Raw genomic sequence first — 22,350 nt, forward strand, 5'->3', positions numbered from 1 at the left:
TATCCTTCTCAAACTCTTCCAAAATATAGCAGGGGGGGAACACTCCCAAATCTATTATATGAGGCCACCATCACCCTTATACCAAAACCAGACAAGGATGTCACAAAGAAAGAAAACTACAGGCCAGTATCAGTGATGAACATAAATGCAAAAATCCTCAACAAAATACTAGCAAACAGAATCCAACAGCACATTAAAAGGATCATACACCATGATCAAGTGGGGTTTATCCCAGAAATGCAAGGATTCTTCAGTATACACAAATCAATCAATGTCCTGTAGCATATTAACAAATTGAAGGAGAAAAACCATATGATCATCTCAATAGATGCAGAGAAGGTTTCAACAAAATTCAACACCCATTTATGATAAAAACTCTCCAGAAAGTAGGTATAGAGGAACTACCTCAGCATAATAAAGGCCATATATGACAAACGCACAGCCAACACCCTTCTCAGTGGTGAAAAACTGAAACCACTTCTGCTAAGATCAGGAACAAGACAAGGATGTCCACTCTCACCACTATTATTCAACACAGTTTTGGAAGTTTTAGCCACAGCAGTCACAGAAGAAAAATAAATAAAAGGAATTCAGATTGGAAAATAAGAAGTAAAGCTGTGACTGTTTGCAGATGACATGATATTATACATAGAGAATCCTAAAGATGCTACCAGAAAACTACTAGAGCTAATCAATGAATTTGGTAAAGTAGCAGGATACAAAATTAATGCACATTGATCTCTTGCATTCCTATATACTAATGATGAAAATCTGAAAGAGAAATTAAGGAAACATTCCCATTTAACATTGCAAAAATAAGAAGAAAATACCTAGGGATAAACCTACCTAAGGAGACCAAAGGCCTGTATGCAGAAAATTATAAGACACTGATGAAAGAAGTTAAGGACGATACAAACAGATCAAGAGATGTACCATATTCTTGGAATGGAAGAATCAACATTGTGAAAATGACTCTACTACCCAAAGCAATCTACACATTCGACACAATCCCTATCAAACTACCACTGGCATTTTTCACAGAACTAGAACAGAAATTTTCACAATTCGTATGGAAACACAAAAGACCCCAAATAGGCAAAGCAATCTTGAGAAAGAAAAACGGAGCTGGAGGAATCAGGGTCCCTGACGTCAGACTATGCTAGAAAGCTAAATAAATAAATCAAGACAGTATGGTACTGGCACAAAAACAGAAATATAAATCAATGGAACAGGATAGAAAGCCCAGAGATAAACCCATGCACATATGGTCACCTTATTTTTGATAAAAGAGGCAAGCATATACAGTGGAAAAAGACAGCCTCTTCACCAAGTGCTGCTGGGAAAAATGGACAGCTATATGTAAAAGAATGAAATTAGAACACTCCCTAACACCATACACAAATATAAACTCAAAATGGATTAAAGACCTAAATGTAAGACCAGACACTCTAAAACTCTTAGAGGAAAACATAGGCAGAACACTCTATGACATAAATCACAGCAAGATCCTTTTTGACCCACCACCTAGAGAACTGGAAATAAAAATTTAAAAATGGGACCTAATGAAACTTAAAAGCTTTTGCACAGCAAAGGAAACCATAAACAAGACCAAAAGACAACCCTCAGAATGGGAGAAAATATTTGCAAATGAAGCAACAGACAAACGATTAATCTCTAAAATATACCATCAGGTCATGCAGCTGAATATCAGAAAAACAAACAACCCAATCCAAAAATGGGCAGAAGACCTAAACAGACATTTCTCCAAAGAAGATATACAGATTGCCAACAAACACATGAAAGGATGCTCAACATCACTAATCATTAGAGAAATGCAAATCAAAACTGCAATGAGATATCATCTCACAGCAGTCAGAATGGCCATTATCAAAAAATCTACAAACAATAAGTGCTGGAGAGGGTGTCCAGAAAAGGGAACCTTCTTGCACTGTTGGTGGGAATGTAAATTGATACAGCCACTATGGAGAACAGTATGGAGGTTCCTTAAAAAACTAAAAATAGAAGTACCATATGACTCAGCAATCCCACTACTGGGCATATACCCTTAGAAAACCATAATTTAAGAAGAGTCATGTACCAAAATGTTCATTGCAGCTCTATTTACAATAGCCGAGACATGGAATCAACCTAAGTGTCTATAGACAGATAAATGGATAAAGATGATGTGGCACATATTTACAATGGAATATTACTCAGCCATACAAGAAATGGAATTGAACTATTTGTAGTGAGGTGTATGGACCTAGAGTCTGTCATACAGAGTGAAGTAATTCGGAAAGAGAAAAAGAAATACCGTATGCTAACAAATATATATGGAATCTAAAAAAAAAAGGTTCTGATGAACCTAGGGGCAGGACAGGAATAAAGATGCAAAGGTAGACAATGGAGTTGAGGACACGGAAGGGGGAAGGGTAAGCTGGGACGAAGTGAGAGAGTAGCACTGACATATATACAGTACCGAATGTAAAAGAGATAGCTAGTGGGAAGCAGCCGCATAGCACAGGGAGATCAGCTCGGTGCTTAGTGACCACCTAGAGGGGTGGGATAGGGAGGGTGGGAGGGAGATACAAGCAAGAGGGGATATGGGTATATATGTATATATATAGCAAATTCATTTTGTTATACAGCAGAAACTAACACAACATTGTAAAGCAATTACGCTCCAATAAAGATGTTAAAATAAATAAATAAAAAATCACAAGGTTACTATGAAGCTTAGATGAGAAATTATACATAAAATTTACTGCATAAAGATGGCTTACAGTAGATGTTTCATAAGCATAGTCTATATTCTGTTTCCATTTCCGTTTTCCTCCATAAGGAAGGCTATTGGACGTTACTGTAATAAAGCTTGTTAAACAAGGTTACATTTGATTCAATGAGTGATGGAAGAGAAAACTGGAGGGTAACAGGTTCTGAAATGAATGAAAAATAATGATTTATAGATGGTAATTGATAAAGCCACTCTTTCAAGAAGAATGAGAGGGTAATGGGATGTAGAACAAAGGAACAATAGTGTGAAGGAGAATCGGGGTGAAGGAAAAATGTTTGTGGGTGGTGGTGGTTGTTTTTTTAGGATGGAGGTTTGAGTGTGCCTATAACAAGGAAAGAAAGGGACTTACGAGGAGGAATATAAAAATGAGAAAGAGTAATAATACAGAAAATACCTTCAGGAAATAGAATATAAGAGCAGCATTGATCAAAGTTACAGTAATTATAAAAACAAATTGCCAAATGAAGACAAACCCCTTCTAGGCAGTTCAAGCCGGGCCTTCGGAGACCTGGGCTCACTTGAATCTAGCATTTCAATAGACAGTTACTCTTAGCCAGTGGTACCAAGGACTCCAGTGTTCAGGGCTGAGGAGTATTGTAGGAGCCTCCTACCTGCAGCTGCCTCTCCCTAATGCCTGAAACGGCAATTACTCATTAATATGTCAAGGGATTAACAGCTATGTAGCCTATTAAGATCCTATCTGTGGGCAGTACAGACTTCAGTTTGAAAGCTCCGTCATTTATTATGTGTATAAGCTTGGGAAAGTTTTTAGATTTCTCTAAGCCTTAGATTCCTTTATTTTCTGGCCGTGCCACGCAGCTTGTAGGATCTTAGTTCCCCGACCAGGGATTGATCCCTGGCGCTCAGCAGTGAAAGTGCGGAGTCCTAGCAACTGGACTGCCAGGGAATTCCCGAGCCTCAATTTCTCGAACTCTAAGGATAACGTTTCCTACGTAACAGAATTGAAGATAATGTACACTAAGTAATTAATAGTGATTAGCATACAGAAAATAATGTTCCTTGTGGGGTGTTAGAGTACTGTAATTTGCCTATTTGCTTACTTTTGAATAATTTTTTCTTATCTTTTCATAAAACTTTGACCCCATCTAATATAACATGCTTACAGAGACTTGAGCTGAAATCACTATTACTGATGTTATCCTAGGGTGGTCAGATGAAGAGACTATCCCAGGATTCTGAATGTGGCTTGAGCCAACAGAACTGCGACATTCCCCCAAAGAAGCCTAGGTCTTCTGGGACACAGACACGTGTGACTCAAAAACTATCCATGGTATCCAGCTTCAAGAAGAGAAAAGAAGAAACATTTTCTTTTAAATTTTCAAATGCTGAGGACCTTATCTTCGGGAACCTTCCCTAAGACTTCGGCATCTATTTACCTATTTTCTTCAGGTTTAAAGCAATATGGTCCTTTGCCAAGGATGGCAAATTATTATACCAACAAAAGCACAAAATACAGAAATTCCGAGGTAAAAAGAATTCTCATTCTCCAATTTCATGTATGGATGTTATTATCGTAATTATCAGTATTTAAGAAGTATTGTATTTAGCCAGTAGTTTTGAGTAGACCAATCCATTAAGAATACATTTTTAATGTAACACTCTTAGAACGTCTAAGACTTAATTTATAAATGTCCCAGTTTTTGTATTGCCATTTTTTAATCCTGAGTTCATATCCTACCAGAAAAGGCAGACTCTAACATGGAATCCCTATCTGTAGGTAATTAAATTGAATAGTAAAGACTATTTGGAATGGCTTAAAGTAATAGGGCAAAGGGAGGGGTTAGCAAAGTCCAAATAGAATGAATCTTTGATTCAGTAGAGAAACGCTTCTCAAACTTTCACGTGCCTATAGGTCAGCTGGAGATCTTTTTAAAATGCAGATTCTGATTCAGTAGACCTAAGGGTGGGGTCTGAGGTCTTGCATCTCTCACAAACTTCCAGGATCGAGGATGCTACTGACCCCCACCACACTCAAGTAGTGAGGAAGAATCTAGAATTCGGTAATGAGTAGGGAGGGAGCCTGCCATGTGCCCTCTAACTCAGCATCACAGAAAACATCTGAAAACTCAACCACCAGCCACCTGCCTTTTGGAGTCCTTCATCTTCTAACACAACAGCTCTCTGACATTTTGATGCTAGAAACTGACTTATCCACAAGCGGAGGCATAAACTCTGGAAACATTTCTTTATCTAGAAACCTGATGGACATTGATCAAGTAACTAGAGAAGAACCATAACAAGGTGACATCATCTGTTGAGGTGAAAGAGCAAAAACAAGACCAGATACCTAACCAACTGCCTTTATCAGAACTACGCCATTCCATACACCTGAAAGCAATACAGTGTTATGCATCATTTATATCTCAATAATAAACAATTGGGCCATTCCATCACATACGCCAATGGTGATTCCCAAGATAGATCCTTTGGGAAAATGACAGCAAATCTTTCTATCGAAAGTTTTTTCTGATGGGCCAATCAGTGTGAAATAGTTACTCTCCACTTTCTCTAGTATAAAACAAATTCAGATTCACATTTGATTTCAATAGGTTTTAATTCAATAATAAGCAATTATTTTAGAAGGAAGCACATGAGAAAAATACTTGAATATATGAAAACATTAAAGAGGTGGTATGCCCTAATTGCTTGTAGAATTATTTGCTTTGCTGAACACAGCACAAGAATTATAGTGGAAATCAATGCTCTGGTTTACCTCTTTTTAAGAGTGTCTATTTTTATTAGAATATTTCCTTTTCTAAAAGCAGTCACCATCTTTAAGCAATGAAGACAGGCTAGCTGTACCCAAGCGCTTTCAATTGTGGTCAGAGGGAGCACACATCCTCTAATGACCTCAGGAAAGATTATCAAAGATGTCCTGTGAATGAAGATGTTTACTCAGCAGTGAGCTAGCACACATATTTAGGCGTTTTATTTTTAACAGCCAAAAAGAATGTCAGAAGCCTCATTTCCTGGTCGGATAATAAGCATCCTGCCCTAAGCATGGATGACCACACAGAACATCATCTCAAATGGAGCATGAGTGATGGCTGTAAGTGTGACAGCTGACACCCTCACTAAACCATTATTCTTGGAAACAAGGCAATCTATACACTCAGAGAGGAAGACTTTGCTAGCTGGGTGTTTACAACTATATTTGCCACCTAGGGAGAATAACAGCCTTATTTCAGAACAAGTTGTATAAGTAGAGATACATCTTAAATTTTACAAAGGAAGGGCCAATGCTTTTGTTTCTTTCAGTCATTTGTTTTCTGAGTACCTTAATGTAAAATGACTCTTGAAAGGCTTTTGCAAATTATCTTCTTGAACTGTACCCATCCTCTGGGATAAAGAGTTGTTGCAATTGCTTCAGAAATGGAAGTCTTGATTTACATTTCACAGGTGCTGTATTTTTGAAGGTGCAGCAGCACAGTGGGACCTACGTCCACTTGTCTTCGTTCCCCTGATAAGGAGCAAAGCATCATGGGGGAGAGGCAGGCTCAGGCTCTCACTGAGAAGCCAGAGTTCGGGCTCCTTGTGAGAGCCATTCACCCTGTCACCAACACGATGCCTTACTTAAACTCCCCAGACAAAAACAGATATTCACTTGAGCTGGAAAAGCAGGGGGATGGAGAAGTGTAGAGCTACAAGTTTAAATATTTCAGCTCTGTCTGTCAAAATGACTCCCTGTGTGTAGGTAACCTTGGCCAGGTTAATTCACTTAAGCTGCAAAGAGTCGCTCCACCTTTCCTGTCAATCAAACGAACAACTACTGTTTAAAATAATGATGAACACGAAGACAATGCATCAAATTAACTTGAAGTGGATATGACATCAGGCTGCGCCACCACTGATGATATCCAGATAGGAAACAAAATACTGGACTAAAAGCACGTTTGCCTTTCTTAAAAAAATAGTGGTAAATTTTGAAACATATAACCAATTTTAATTAATAATGCTTTATTATATCAATTAGCTTTTTCTAGGATGTAGCTATTAAATTAAACCCCACAGTTGGACAATTACCTTTTCTTCATTACTCTCCAATTGTTTCATAGGGATTGCTATCTTCCCTAGATTATAAACTAGATTATAAACTCCTCAAGGGCAGCAATATGTCTTTTTTGTTCACGATTTAGGGTTAATCACAAGATCTCTGTGCTACCCATGAGCTCCACATGAATAGAGAGATGGGGAAGGATTCCACTCCACCCTCCAAGTGCAGTAAGGGAATAAAATGTGCTCTTGTGCCACCATCTCCCTAAGGACTCTATTCCTTATTGCTTATTGTGGCACAGCTGGATTAAACTAGAAGTTTAATGGGGATTTGGGGACAATGGAGAAGGTGAGGACATTCTGTACCCTTGTCTCACCTTATGGGTGTCGGCCCCAGTGCTTTGGCACCAACTCATTTGTCCTACTGCTCCTAGCTCTGAGATCTGACGGCAGGAGTTTAAATTTCTACTCCTTTGTTTGAATAAAATTGAAGTATCTCTGCACAGTGATTCTTGGTACAGCCATCTATTCTGTAATTATAATACCACTAATAATTACTATTTACCGAGCATGTATTAAATAATTAGTTCTTTAAGTAGATTATCTAATTAAATCCACTCGAAAACACTGTGTGGCAGCTATTATTAGTCCCAAGACAGAGATAAGGAAATCGAAGCCCAGAGATCTTATCTAACTTCATATATCTGCTAAGTGAAGGAGGAAGTATTTGAAACTGGGTCTGACTACAAAATAAGCCATCTCTATGTTTGTCAGATCGGATGGCTACTGAATAAACTCCGCACAGTGAGGTAGGGAAATCAATGGAGCAGTCATTTGTTCCAGGGACAGCTAAAATACCACTATAAAAAATGTTGCCCATATATACAGGGAGAAAAAAGGCTCATAGCAACACTCTATGTAATAACCAAAAATAAAGAAAAGAAAAGAAAAAGAAAAAGGATAAAAGAGAAGCAACCCAAAGATCAACCATAAACAAATAAGTAGATTATGGTATAGCCATGGGATAGAATATTATATAACAGTGAAAATAGTGAAATACAACTACAGGTAGCAATGTGAATGAATCTCAGGGATTAAAGATTAAACAAAAAAGCTATTGCAGAAAAATACATGGCATGCGATTCCACTTATAAGGCTCTTTGACACGCAAGACTAAACAATACAACAAGGGAATAGGAACACAAAATTCATGCCAGGACAGGGATGGGCTGTTAAGACAGAAGTGGAAAGAAGAGATCTTAGAAGGACTCTCATAAAATGGCAAAGTTAAATAAAGTGTCCTTCTTAAACTTGGTAGTGGGGGTCCAGGGAACACTGCATAGTTATACTTTAAATTTTTTGTGTTTTTTTAAATGATAGCAATATATATATAGTACAAAATTGACTATTTTAACAATGTTTAAAATGTACAGTTCAGTGTCATTAAACATATTCATATTGTTATGGAACTGTTATCACTAGATAACATTAATTATTCTTTTTGTCCAGTAACATTAGATTAAAAGAGTTTGTAGCAATAGCTGGTGATACTTATATAATCTTCATATCTTTGGTAAATTCTAAACAACTCATGATTGTAAGAAAATGTCTCTCATTTTGTAGTGAGAAATCTGGCTTTTGTTGCTGAGAAAAGTACATTGAGTTAGTCTTGGGGTAATTAATATAATATGCGGAGAAAGGTTAAGATGTTTGATCTGAAATAAATAAAAAGCAGCAACATATTTTTAATGGGATCTGAAGGTTCAAGGATACCTTGAGTTTAAGGAGTTCTATCTACTACATGTGAGGTTGATTGTAAAGCAAATTTTAAGTCAGATAGTTTTTACTATTGCATTAATTAAATACCATCTCTCTTTCTAATTATTATATAGCCCAGTAGTTTTTTTTTTTAAAAAGTATGACAGCTGCATCTGTACACTTTCCAAATATGCAGCATAGTTAGAAATGGCAAGTAACTGTTTTATAATGTTTTCCATAATGCCAACTGTCCATGGGTTATGTGAAGAGCAAGCATAAATAGCAGGTAGGAAGCCCAATGGAGTTATATCCTATCTTCCATCAGCTCACACTTTTGAGCACTATTGATCTCAGGTTTTTCTCCAATGCTGGCATTTCAGACCCAAGTTTAGCAATTTCTTGCTGCAGTTGTTCATTTGTTCCCTGTGCCTGCTGCAGCATGACTTGATCATTGTTTAAATGCATTTGTAATTTCAGAAACTGAGGGAAGAGAAAAAAAAAAAGGGAGTGGGGCTGTTTTAGGCAATAATGCTCTGTTTTATAATAAAAGAAGCCATTGAAAGCTGATTATGTAACAAATCCATCAAGGCTGCAAAAGTACACCAGAGAATGAAGCATGATGGGAATTTTTAAGTCAGATATAATTTCTTTTCTGCCTGCAGGAGTTCTCTGTTAAAAAGCAATATATTAACTCATTAAAAAAATCTGGAAAGACTTCAAAAAAAGTAGCTTAATCTGCTACATTTTATGACATTTTATAGCCAATTCATGTTTTAACAAGTTCATTCACTTAATCATTACAATAGATTATCTGATACATTTCTCTTTAATAAACTAGATTTTTCCTCATGAAGTATAGCTTGTTTAGATTTTTTCAAAAGCTCAGTTTCTTTATAGGATAATTCCATAAATATTCACAATGTACAATTTTGTGTTACACATTTTTATAAAGGGTCTAGCCAACAATGCACCGTGAATAATAATGATGATACACTTGGCTGGTTCTTCTTCTTTAGGATTTTAATTAAAAGTAAGCACATGGCACTTAGAAGGCAGCATACAGATGATTTGTAAGGAATGACATGGCAAAGTAAACTGAAATTGTAAATAATTGTTTCATCGTCCAAATACCTGAGTTTCACTGAATTCTGAGAGGCAGCAGGGTCCAGTGGAATCCCTTGGATGATATAGCCAGATTTCTGTTTTCTCAGTTGTCAACTGTAAATGAAAATATCATCAACTAACTTTATTGCAGAAAGAAATGAAACACCAGGTGGACAATCTAAACCTAATTATAATTTGTTGGGAGCATTCACTTAAGCATTTTCTGGAAATTCATATGTAGGGATGCACATAGACCCAATTTGATAATGCTGCACACAGTGCTGATTCATTAAATTTCTATAAATCTCTGAAATAGTTTCTTTTAAAAAGTAACTTGTGTATATGGGTGCCTATGGAATACACACACATATATGCATTACAATAAACTTTATGCGTATATATGTCTCTCCTCCACCCCACCCCACCCCACCCCACCCATGCTCTAGGTACCTTCTCGGTCAGTGAGATCTAGCCAACACACTGTACTGTAACATATTCCTGGCTAAAAAGCATTAATCCACCATATTGCAAAGGTCCTCTGCCAAACAGTACTCTACCTCATTTTCCTGAGTTGAGTGGGTTCTAAAACATGTATTGTTTACTATGCTATGGCTGTTCTTTCTACTATTTATTGTGTGTTATGGTGAACAGTTTTCACCCATAACATCTGACAAAAGTCAAAAAGTATGCAAGCAATACTTACACCTAAAAAAGGTGGTAAGGAGATAAGCAGACCACAATGTGTCTTCAAGAAAATGACTTAGGAATCAGAGAATAAATATCATGAAGAACTTACTTATATTTGAAAGCCCTTTGACCTTCATAAACATCATAAACATCACTGAAAGCTGGAGGACTGACCGGCAAAGAGAGACTGTCCGTGTTGACTGTCTGGAGAGCATCTCCTTAAGGTTGTCCTCCAATGAACCCACATAGAAATGATCCTACCGTTTTTGGGAATACATCCTCTGAATTAAACCAGGTGTGCCATATCCAAAAGTTTCTGGAAACATGGTCTCTTTCGGAAAGTAATTTAAAAGATACAGCTTTTTGATGGGACAAAGGGTGTTAAAGAAACTGGCTGATTCACAAGAGATGCATCACCAAGTGAAGAGAGGGACCACATCTGGTGAAAGTAACAAGAGTAAAGAGGGTGAAAGTATGTCAAGAGAGAGAAAACAAATGATAAGCTGATATAAATTTAAATCTCATGCCTAACCTGGCACACTTAAGGCAAAACAGAAGTCACTCTGGCAGAAGACAGTGAGTATCAGTGCATAAAGGTTAAGCTTGCTCAACCAACAGTGCCCGGCACATTTATACATATATAGTAAGTGGTTAGTGAATGAATCCACAAAGAGCCTACATGACCCAACTAAAATTAGCCTCTAACTAGAGAGGTCAGTCTTGTTTTCCAGATAGTAGGCAAAATGGTACAAAAATTGCACCAGCAGGAAGAACCCACAGCAAGTAAACATTTTACCTCTTTTTGATATTAAAAAATAAAGATAACTCTAAACTATATATTTAATCACAAGACAAGGAGATTTCTTACACCTACTTACTCAGGGCAAAACTTTATGAAAAACCATAAAGGGTCTTTTTTACATCTTTCTTTCCAACTTCTTAAACCTCCCAATTCATCCCACCCCACCCCACCCCACCCCAGCTTTCCGCGCTTGGTGTCCATACGTTTGTTCTCTACATCTGTGTCTCAATTTCTGCCCTGCAAACCGGTTCATATGTACCAATTTTATAGATTCCACATATATGCATTAATATATCTGTTTTTCTCTTTCTGACTTACTTCACTCTGTATAACAGTCTCTAGGTCCATCCACATCTCTACAAATGACCCAACTTTGTTCCTTTTTATGGCTGAGTAGTATTCCATTGTATATATGTACTACATCTTCTTTATGTATTCATCTGTCGATGGGCATTTAGGTTGCTTCCATGTCTTGGCTATTGTAAATAGTGCTGCAATGAACATTGGGGTGTAAGTGTCATTTTGAATTATGGTTTTCTCAGGGTATATGTCCAGTAGTGGGATTGCTGAGTCATATGGTACTTCTATTTTTAGTTTTTTAAGGAACCTCCATACTGTTCTCCATAGTGGCTGTATCAATTTACATTCCCACCAACAGTGCAAGAGGGTGCCCTTTTCTCCACACCTCTCCAGCAACTGATGTTTGTAGATTTTCTGATGATACCCACTCTAACTGGTGTCAGGTGATACCTCATTGTAGTTTTGATTTGCATTTCTCTAATGATTATGATGTTGAGCATCTTTTCATGTGCCTCTTGGCCATCTGTATGTCTTCTTTGGAGAAATGTCTATTTAGGTCTTGTGCCCATCTTTTGATTGGGTTGTTTGTTTTTTTAATATTGAGCTGCATGGACTGTTTATATATTTTGGAGATTAATCCTTTGTCCGTTGATTTGTTTGCAAATATTTTCTCTTACTCCAGCAGTCTTTTCCTCTTGTTTATAGTTTCCTTTGCTGTGCAAAAGCTTTTAAGTTTCATTAGGTTCCATTTGTTTATTTTTGTTTTTATTTCCATTACTCGACGAGGTGGGTCAAAAAAGATCTTGCTGTGATTTATTTCAAAGAGTGTTCTTCCTATGTTTTCCTCTAAGAGTTTTATAGTGTCTGATCTTACATCTAGGTGTTTAACCCATTTTGAGTCTATTTTTGTGTATGGTGTTAGGGAGTGTTCTAGTTTCATTCTTTTACAAGTAGCTGTCCAGTTTCCCCAGCACCACTTATTGAAGAGACTGTCTTTTCTCCATTGTACATCCTTGCCTCCTTTGTAATAGATTAGGAGACCATAGGTGCGTGGGTTTATCTCTGGGCTTTCTATCCTATTCCATTGATCTATATTTCCATTTTTGTGCCAGTACCATATTGTCTTCATTACTGTAGCTTTGTAGTATAGTCTGAAGTCAGGGAGTCTGATTCTTCCAGCTCTGTTATTTTCCCTCAAGATTGCTTTGGCTGTTCGGGGTCTTTTGTGTCTCCATACAAATTTTAAGATTTTTTGTTCCAGTTCTGTAAAAAAATGTCATTGGTAATTTGATAGGGATTGCACTGAATCTGTAGATTGCTTTGGGTAGTATAGTCATTTTCACAGTATTGACTCTTCTAATCCAAGGACATGGTATATCTCACAATCTGTGTAATCTTTCATTTCTTTCATCAGTGCCTTATAGTTTTCTGAGTACATGTTTTTTACCTACTTAGGTAGGTTTATTCCTAGGTATTTTCTTCTTTTTGTTGCAATGGTGAATGGGATTATTTCCTTAATTTCTCTTTCTGATATTTTGTTGTTTGTGCATAGGAATGCAAGAGATTTCTGTGCATTATTTTGTAGCCTGCAACTTTACTTTACTAAATTCATTCTTTAGCTCTAGTAGTTTTCTGGTGGCATCTTTAGGATTCTCTATGTATAGTGTCATGTCATCTGCAAACAGTGACAGTTTTACTTCTTCTTTTCCAATTTGTATTTCTTTTTCTTCTGTGATTGCTGTGGCTAGGACTTCCAAAACTATATTGAATAACAGTGGTGAGAGTGGACTTCTTTGTCTTCTTCCTGATCTTAGAGAAAATGCTTTCAAGTTTTTCACCATTGAGAATGATATTTGCTGTGGGTTTGTCATATATGGCCTTTTTTATGTTGAGGTAGGTTCCCTCTATTCCCACTCTCTGGAGAGGTTTTATCATAAATGGGTGTTGAATTTTGCCAAAAGCTTTTTCTGCATCTATTAAAATGATCATATGGTTTTTATTCTTCCGTTTGTTAATACAGTGTAGTGTATCACACTGACTGAATGCACATATTGAAGAATCCTTGAATCCCTGGGATAAATCTCACTTGAGCATGGTGTATGATCCTTTTAATACACCATTAAAGGGATTCTGTTTGCATTTTGTTGAGGTTTTTGCATCCATATTCATCAGTGACATTGGTCTGTAATTTTCTTTTTTTATAGTATTTTGTCTGGTTTTGGTATCCGGGTGATGGTGGCCTCATAGAATGAGTTTGGGAGTGTTCCTTCCTCTGCAACTTTTTGGAAGAGTGTGATAAGGATGGGTGTTAGCTCTTCTCTAAATGTTTGATAGAATTCACCTGTGTAGCCAACTGGTCCTGGACTTTGGTTTGTTGGAAGATTTTTAATCACAGTTTCAATTCATTACATCTGATTGGTCTGTTCATATTTTCTATTTCTTCCTGGTTCAGTCTTGGAAGCTTATACCTTTCTAAGAATTCGTCCATTTCTTCCAGATTGTCCATTTTATTGGCATAGAGTTGCTTGTAGTAGTCTCTTAGGATGCTTTGTATTTCTGCCGTGTCTGTTGTAACTTCTCCTTTTTCATTTCTAATTTTATTGATTTGAGTACTTTCCCTCTTTTTCTTGATGAGTCTGGCTAAACGTTTATCAACTTTGTTTATCTTCTGAAAGAATCAGTTTTTAGTTTTATTGATCTTTGCTATTGTTTTCTTTGTTTCTATTTCATTAATTTCTGCTCTGATCTTTACGATTTCTTTCCTTCTACTAACTTTGGGTTTTGTTTGTTCTTCTTTCTCTAGCTCCTTTAGGTGTAAGGTTAGATTGTTTATTTGAGATTTTTCTTGTTTCTTGAGGTAGGCCTGTATTGCTATAAACTTTCCTCTTAGAACTGCTTTTGCTGCATCCCATAGGTTTTGGATCATTGTGCTTTCACTGTCATTTGTCTCTAGGTATTTTTTGATTTCCTCTTTGATTTCTTCAATGATGTCTTGGTTATTTAGTAATGTATTGTTTAGTTTCCATGTGTTTGTATTTTTTATGTTTTTTCCCTGTAATTGATTTCTAATCTCATAGCCTTCTGGTCAGAAAACATGCTTGATATGATTTCAATTTTCTTAAATTTACCAAGTCTTCATTTGTGACCTAAGATGTGATCTACCCTGGAGGATGTTCCGTGTGCACTTGAGGTGAAAGTGTAATCTGCTGTTTTCAGATGGTATGTCCTATAAATGTCAGTTAAATCTATCTTGTCTATTGTGTCAATTAAAGCTTGTGTTTCCTTATTAATTTTCTGTTTGGATGATCTGTCTATTGGTGTAAGTGAGGTGTTAAAATCCCCTGCTATTACTGTGCTACTGTCAATTTCCTCTTTTATATCTGTTAGCATTTGCCTTTTGTATTGAGGTGCTTCTATGTTGGTTGCATATATATTTATAATTGTTACATCTTCTTCTTGGGTGAATCCCTTGGTCATTATGTAGTGTCCTTCTTTGTCTCTTGTAACATTCTTTATTTTAAAGTCTATTTTATCTGATATGAGTATTGCTACTCCAGCTTTGATTTCCATTTGCACAGAATATCTTTTTCCATCCCCTCACTTTCAGTCTGTATGTGTCCCTAGGTCTGAAGTGGGGCTCTTGTAGGCAGCATATAGATGGGTCTTGTTTTTGTATCTATTCAGTGAGCCTGTGTCTTTTGGTTGGAACATTTAATCCATTCACCTTTAAGGTAATTATAGATATGTATGTTCCTATTATAATTTTCTTAATTCTTATGGGTTTGTTTTCATAGGTCCTTTTCTCCTCTTGTGTTTCCCACTCAAAGAAGTTCCTTTAGCATTTGTTATAGAGCTGGTTTGGTGGTCCTGAATTCTCTTAGCTTTTGCTTGTCTGTAAAGCTTTTGATTTCCCTGTCGAATCTGAATGAGATCCTTGCCGGGTAGAGTAATCTCGGTTGTAGGTTCTTTCCTTTCATCACTTTAAATATATCATGCCACTCCCTTCTGGCTTGTAGAGTTTCTGCTGAGAAATCAGCTGTTAACCTTATGGGGATTCCCTTGTATTCCCTTTGTTCCCTTGTTGGTTTTAATAATTTTTCTTTGTCTTTAATTTTTGTCAGTTGGATGACTATGTGTCTCAGTGTGTTTCTCCTTGGGTTTATCCTGCCTGGGACTCTCTGCACTTCCTGGACTTGGGTGGCTATTTCCTTTCCCATGTTAGGGAAGTTTTCGACTGTAATCTCATCAAATATTTTCTCGGGTCCTTTCTCTCTCTCTTCTCTTTCTGGGACCGCTATAATACAAATGTTGCTGCATCTAATGTTGTCCCAGAGGTCTCTTGGGCTGTCTTCATTTCTTTTCATTCTTTTTTCTTTATTCTGTTCTGTGTCAGGGATTTCCACCATTCTGTCTTCTAGGTCACTTACCCATTCTTCTACCTCAGTTATTCTGCTATTGATTCCTTGTAGTGTATTTTTCATTTCAATTATTGTATTGTCCATCTTTTTTTGTTTGCTCTTTAATTCTTCTAGGTCTTTGTTAAACATTTCTTGCATCTTCTCCATCTTTGCCTCCATTCTTTTTCTGAGGTCCTGGATCTTCTTCACTATCATTATTCTGAATTCTTTTTCTGGCGGGTTGCCTATCTCCACTTCCTTTAGCTGTTTTTCTGGAGTTTTATCTTGTTCCTTCATCTGATACGTAGTGTTCTGTCTTTTCATTTTGTCTATCTTTCTGTGAATGTGGTTTTCGTTCCACAGGCTGCAGGACTGTAGTTCTTGTTTCTGCTGTCTGCCCTCTGGTGGATAAGGCTTTCTAAGAGGCTTGTGCAAACTTCCTGATGGGAGGGACTGGTGGCGGGTAGAGTTGGCTGTTGCTCTGGTGGTCAGAGCTCAGTAAAACTTTAATCCCCTTGCCCGCTGATGGGTGGGGCTGAGTTCCCTCCCCGTTGGTGGTTTGGCCTGAGGCAACCCATCACTGGAGTCTATAGGCTCTTTGGCAGGGCTAATGGCAGACTCCCAGAGTGTTCACGCCAAGGATTACTTCCCAGAACTTCTGCTGCCAGTGTCCTTGTCTCCGTGGTGAGCCACAACCTCCCCCCACCTCTGGAGAAGACCCTCCAACACTAGCATGTAGGCCTGGTTCAGTCTCCTTCGGGGTCACTGCTCCTTCCCCCGGGTCCTGATGTTCACACTACTTTGTGTGTGCCTTCCAAGGGTGGAGTCTTCATTTCCCCCAGTCCTGTCAAAGTCCTGCAATCCAATCCCGCTTGCTTACAAAGTCTGATTCTCTGGGAATTCCTCCTCCTTTTGCCAGCCCTCCAGGTTGGGAAGCCTGATATGCGGCTAAGAATCTTCACTCCAGTGGGTGGACTCCTGTGGTATAGTTGTTCTCCAGTTTGTAGGTCACCCATCCAGCGGTTATGGGATTTGATTTTCTTGTGATTCTGCCCCTCCTACCACCTCATTGCAGCTTCTCCTTCATTTTTGGATGTGGGGTATCTTTTTTGGTGAGTTCCAGTGTCTTCCTGTCGATGACTGTTCAGCAGTTAGTTGTGATTCTGGTGCTCTCTCAAGAGGGAGTGAGCGCATGTCCTTCTACTCTGCCATCTTGAACCAATCTCCTTAATTTTCACACTTTCTACAAAAATTTTCCCCTTCTCATTTCTACATCTCCCGGGTTGGGGGGGAAAATATGTGAACTCTTCCACACTCCTCTGCCCTACCCTCATCTTTCCTACCCACGCATATGTTTAGTGGGAAAGAAAAGTTTTCAAAAATATATAAGAAAATCCTGGGAATTCCCTGGTGGTCCAGTGATTAGGATTCCACACTCTCACTGCCAAGGGCCTGGGTTCAATCCCTGGTCAGGGAACTAAGATCCTGCAAGCCTCATGGCACAACCAAAAAAGAAAAAAAAAAGAAAAAGAAAAGAGAAAATTCTTTTGTTGGCAAATAAGACAGAGTGTTTAACCTCTATCAGTCATTCTTCCTGCTCCTATTGAATCTTCAGAGGCATGAGGGCTGAGGTTGTGGAAGAAGAGGCAGAGGAAGTGGGAAGGACCCAGGAGAAGTGACGCATTCATTCTTTAAGCAGTGTCCAGGCTCCCTGACCAAGCTGGAGGAGATACTACAGTCAGTAAGATGCAGCCCCACTCTGATGTAACTTTCATTCTAAAGGTAGAAAAGCTAACAAACAAATAATAATAAAATAATTATAAAATTGGAAATGTTATGAAAGAAACTAGGGCTGAAAGATAATAATGGCTGTTGTGCATTGGGGGTGGACACCCACTTTAGGTAGAATACTCAAGGCTAAATGAGGAGTTGGCCACGTAGGAAGATGGGGAAGCACTTCCTGGGGAAAATAACCAGGACAACTGGTGCTGAGCTGGAAAGAGTGTGAGGGGCAGAAACCCCAATGACTGGTTCTGCAAAGATTGCTCTGGTTGACTTACAGAGAATAGACTGCAGGAGGCCAAAAGCAAAAGCAGAGGGCCTGTTGCAGGAGCCTTGGTAAGAGAAGTGGGCTGCTGGACTCAGATAGGGCAGAGGAGATGGACAAAAGTGAAGAGATGAGGCTTGACAATGGAGTGGGTGTCGGGATGCAAGAAAAGGGGAGAATCAACAGTGACTCTTGGATTCCAACCTTGAACATCTAGGTGGCCACTGGTGGCATGCATTGACCCATGGGTTAAGACCAGAGACTGGGAACAGATTTGAGGGAAGGATAGAGTGACTGAAATCAAAAATTCCCTGTAATGCACTTTTTGTGGATTTACTCTGTCAGAATTGGCAATAAGCAGAAATCCACCTACAAATAACTTCATTGCTGATCCTGTTTGAGCTGTGAAATATCTGCTTTATAAAATGAAGGGATTACAAAACTAAATACTGTAATTATTCCTCTCAACCTGGTATAACAATAACCATGTGAGAACTGTAATGAGTCTCACTTAATGCACAACACATTCTGAGCTTCTCAGAGGAAAGTACTGAATATGTGTGGAAAGCTCATTAATTTAGTATCCAGGAATGTGTCATTAGATGCAGTAGTGTTAAAAATAAGAGTAGAGGTCTAAACATAGTAGCATAGTTTCCTCTGCACAAAATACTATCTGTAACAGATTAACAAGTGACCTTGTTACTGTTCATGGATCCTGGCCTAGTTTGAGTCTGTGAGCATTGAAGCAAGTAATTTCAGAAATCTCACAATCCAGAAAAGTATCATTGCCTTATTTGAAGTAAAGTCCATTGTATTTAGGGATGAGATTCTTCCCCTTTTCTTTGACTTCTGTGCTGAGTTGAGGAGACTCCCACAGTTTACACATGGGTTTACTTAGTTCACGATCTCGACTAGAGGACAAATGATTTATTGTACAAGATTATTCACAGAAGACTAAACATGGCTCTTCCTGCCGTATCAGTTGTTCCATTGCATTAATATTTCAATGTTTTACATGAATTCATGTATGGAGTAATAGTTATTGACCAAATTTCATTGTCCCCTGATGCATACATCAGCAAATCTTCAGAGGTCTGAAGTGATGCGATATATAGCCCATTCCTGAATGTCTCTAGAGAAAAGAGACTTCCCAGTTGGATCAATTCAAAAACATTAAGTCTGTGTACCATGTATGAGAAACTGTGCTAGGGGCCAAGGATACAGAGTTTGTGTTGCATCATGTCTCTATAAACTGCCTCAAACTCCCACTTATATTTTTTTATATCAGCTAATATTTATTGAGCGCTTAGTGTGTTCCAGTAAGTATTTTATGTAGTTTCAAGGAATAACTCAAAGACAGTTATTTTGCATACAAATGTTCTCACATAGGAATAAGATGATCAGCTTGTGCCAGTTTGTCTGGGACTGCCTCTGTGTTTTTTGTAATTGAAATGAAGTTCATGTAACATAAAATTAATCATTTAGAATATACAATTCACTGACACTTAATACATTCACAATGTTGTGCAATCACAATCCCTATCTAGTTTGAAAACGTTTTCATCACCCCAAAAGAAACTCCCTCCCCCATTAAGTAGTCGCTATCTATTCTCACATCCCCCAGTCGCTGGCAACCACCAACCTGTCTTCTGTTTCTACGGATTTACTTACTCCTGACATTTCACATAAATGAAATCATGGCATAATGTTTTAGAGGTTCAATATTGTAGCAGGTATCCTTTCAATGTCCAAATAATACTGTGTTATGCGTATATCCTAAATTTGTTTATCTGTTGTCAGTGGATGGACATTGGGTGGTTTCCACCTTTTAGCTACTGTAAATAGTGCTTCTATGGACATCGTGTACAAGTATTTGAGTACCTGTTTTCAGTTCTTTGGGATATATACCCAGGAGTGTAATTGCTAGATCACATGATAATTCTGCGTTTAACTTTTTGAAGAACCACCAAACTGTTTTCCACAGTGGGTGTACCCATTTTACATTGCCACCAGCAATGTACAAGCATTCCAATTCTCCACATCCTCGCCAAGATTAGTTATTCTCAGCTTTTATGGGTTTTAGGGGTTTTTGTCTGTTTGTTTGTTTGTTTTTAAATAGTAGTAATCCTACTGAGTGTAAAGTGGTATCTCCGTGGTTTTGAGTTTCATTTCCCTAATGCCTAATGATGTTAAGCATCTTTTCAGGTGCTTATTGGCCATTTGTCTATCTTCTTTGGAGAAATGTCTATTCAAGTGCTTTGTACATGTTTTAATTGGGTAGTTTGTCTTTTTGTTATTAAGTTATAGGAATTGTTCCTATATTCTCAATACTACCCCCTTATCAGATGTATGATTTGCAAATAATTTCTCCCATTGTGTAGGATGTCTCATCACTTTCTTGATAACATCCTTTGATGATCAAAAGTTCTAAATACTGGTGAAGTACAATTTATCTATTTCTCCTTTTGCTGATTTTGGTATCATATCTAAGAATGCTTTTCAAATCCAAAGTCACAAAGATTTAGGCCTATGTTTTCTTCTAAGAGTTTTATAGTTCTAACTATATTAGGTTGTTGTTTCATTTTACATTAATTTTTGTATATGGTGTGAGGTAGTGGTACAGTTTCATTCTTTTGCATGTGGATATCCAGTTATCCCAACCCCATTTGTTGAAGAGACTATTCTTTTCCCACTGGATTGTCTTGGCACCCTTGTCAGAAATCAGTTGACCATACTGTGTGGGTTTATTACTAGACTCTCATTTCTATTCCATTGGTCTACATGTCTGTCCTATGCCAAGACTCAAAGCCTCACTTCTTGAAGTAGAGGTGGGTAAGGGCAGAGAAAAGTTCATACAAAAATACACATAGATTAAAAAACACCGTTACCACCACTGAGGAGCTCACAGTCTAAATCAGGGATGCACAATCCCTTGAAATTATACAAAAAATTTTCATGAATGGACAGATCACATTTATCGATGGAGAAAGATCCACAGTTTTCCTGAGGTTCCCAAAAGTGTGTATAACATAAACAAAAAAATAGGAATTAATTAAGATAACAGCTGTTTCAGTCCTAGGTATATATTAGAATCTCCCAGGAAGATTTTAAAAACTAATGATTCTTTGGACTCATACCTAGAGATTCTGATTCAATTGGATGGGAGTTGGGCCCATGTTATTAACATTTTTTAAAAGCTCCTAAGTAATTAAAATTTGCTGGGAGTGTTGAGGACCCCTGGTCTAAAAGGAGAGTCATCATTATATATAACAATGTAGGTTATTACATATTATATAAATAATTGCAATATAGTATGATAAATGCTAAATATGGAAATTTACAATAACTATTCTCTTTTTCCCTAAGATCTCACAAAGTATAATTGGGAAATTTCTGATATAATAGAAAGACTGAGCGAAAATTCAAGAGAACTTTTAACCCAAATCCCTGTATCTTTATTTTTCTCTGTTTCTGGAAGCTGCCACAAAATGTCTTGGTACTGAGTCAAGTTTGACTGCAACGATACGAGAAGGCCTGAGCCAGGTCCATCAGCTAAGCCCCTCCTGGGTTCCTGCACCTCAGAAACTGTAGGATTATAGACGTCTGTTGTTGCAAGTGACAAAGTTTTGGGATTGTTATGCAGCAACATACAAGAGTACAGATGGTAAATAAATATTCAAACACATTATTAAAAAGAAGCACCCTTTCATAGGTGATCCCGTGTGTAGAAGAAAGACAATGGTTGGCCTTGGGCTCAGGAACCTGGGTTCTAGTTGAGTCCCATCACTTGTTCTGTGAAATGGGAATAATAATGTTTGTCTCCTTGGCCAGAACTGCATCACTTGTCCACAGCTAAAGCAATTATGATTCTTCCCTTTCAGCTCAGGTTGGGGCTGTTCATGAAGTGTGTGACTGAATAGAGGAAAGTTGAAACATACACTGCATCAGGGTCTACTTGGAGAAAGGTTAAATGTTTTCGGAGTAAGCGACAGAAACCATCTCCTGCCATCACATAGTAACACAATGACCTTGAACAAATAGCCTCTCCAAACTTCCCAGGGAACAGAAACAGCTGAAGACCTGAGTACTTACACTGGGATAAGTAAATAAAGGAAACGAATAAATATAAAAACTAAATTTAAAAAGTGTTATATGCCAAAGAAGATATAGAAATATAATTTTGATATAGCTTCCAAAAGTATTCTGTATCTGTCATATATAATTTAGACGAGAAGCTTTGGCCATCCCTTTTGTAATCATCTATGGCAATAGTAGGAATGAACTATGATATAAATGTGATGGTAGGTACCACATACGAGATTGATAGTATCCAAACCATCTTCCAATCAGTAAAAATAAATAATATTTTTCAGAAGTTGAAAAGTTGTAATTTAGAAGCTTACTTAGGATCCTTTTGATTCCTATTCAATGAATAATATGGTACCAA

At 37.7% G+C, this 22,350-nt stretch overlaps 1 protein-coding gene across 1 annotated transcript in view; it reads right to left on the reverse strand.

Moving 5' to 3' along the window:
* The window catches only part of LMNTD1 (lamin tail domain containing 1), a 442,143-nt gene that overhangs the window by 297,856 nt on the left and 121,937 nt on the right, over nucleotides 1-22,350 (reverse strand). Inside the window, exon 6 of the transcript XR_009521169.1 lies at nucleotides 9,698-9,784. The gene's annotated coding sequence lies outside the window, so the exon portion shown is untranslated. The remainder of the gene's footprint in view (nucleotides 1-9,697; nucleotides 9,785-22,350) is intronic.

This window comes from Delphinus delphis, chromosome 11, assembly GCF_949987515.2.
Source record: "Delphinus delphis chromosome 11, mDelDel1.2, whole genome shotgun sequence".
Taxonomy (NCBI): Eukaryota; Metazoa; Chordata; class Mammalia; order Artiodactyla; family Delphinidae; genus Delphinus; species Delphinus delphis.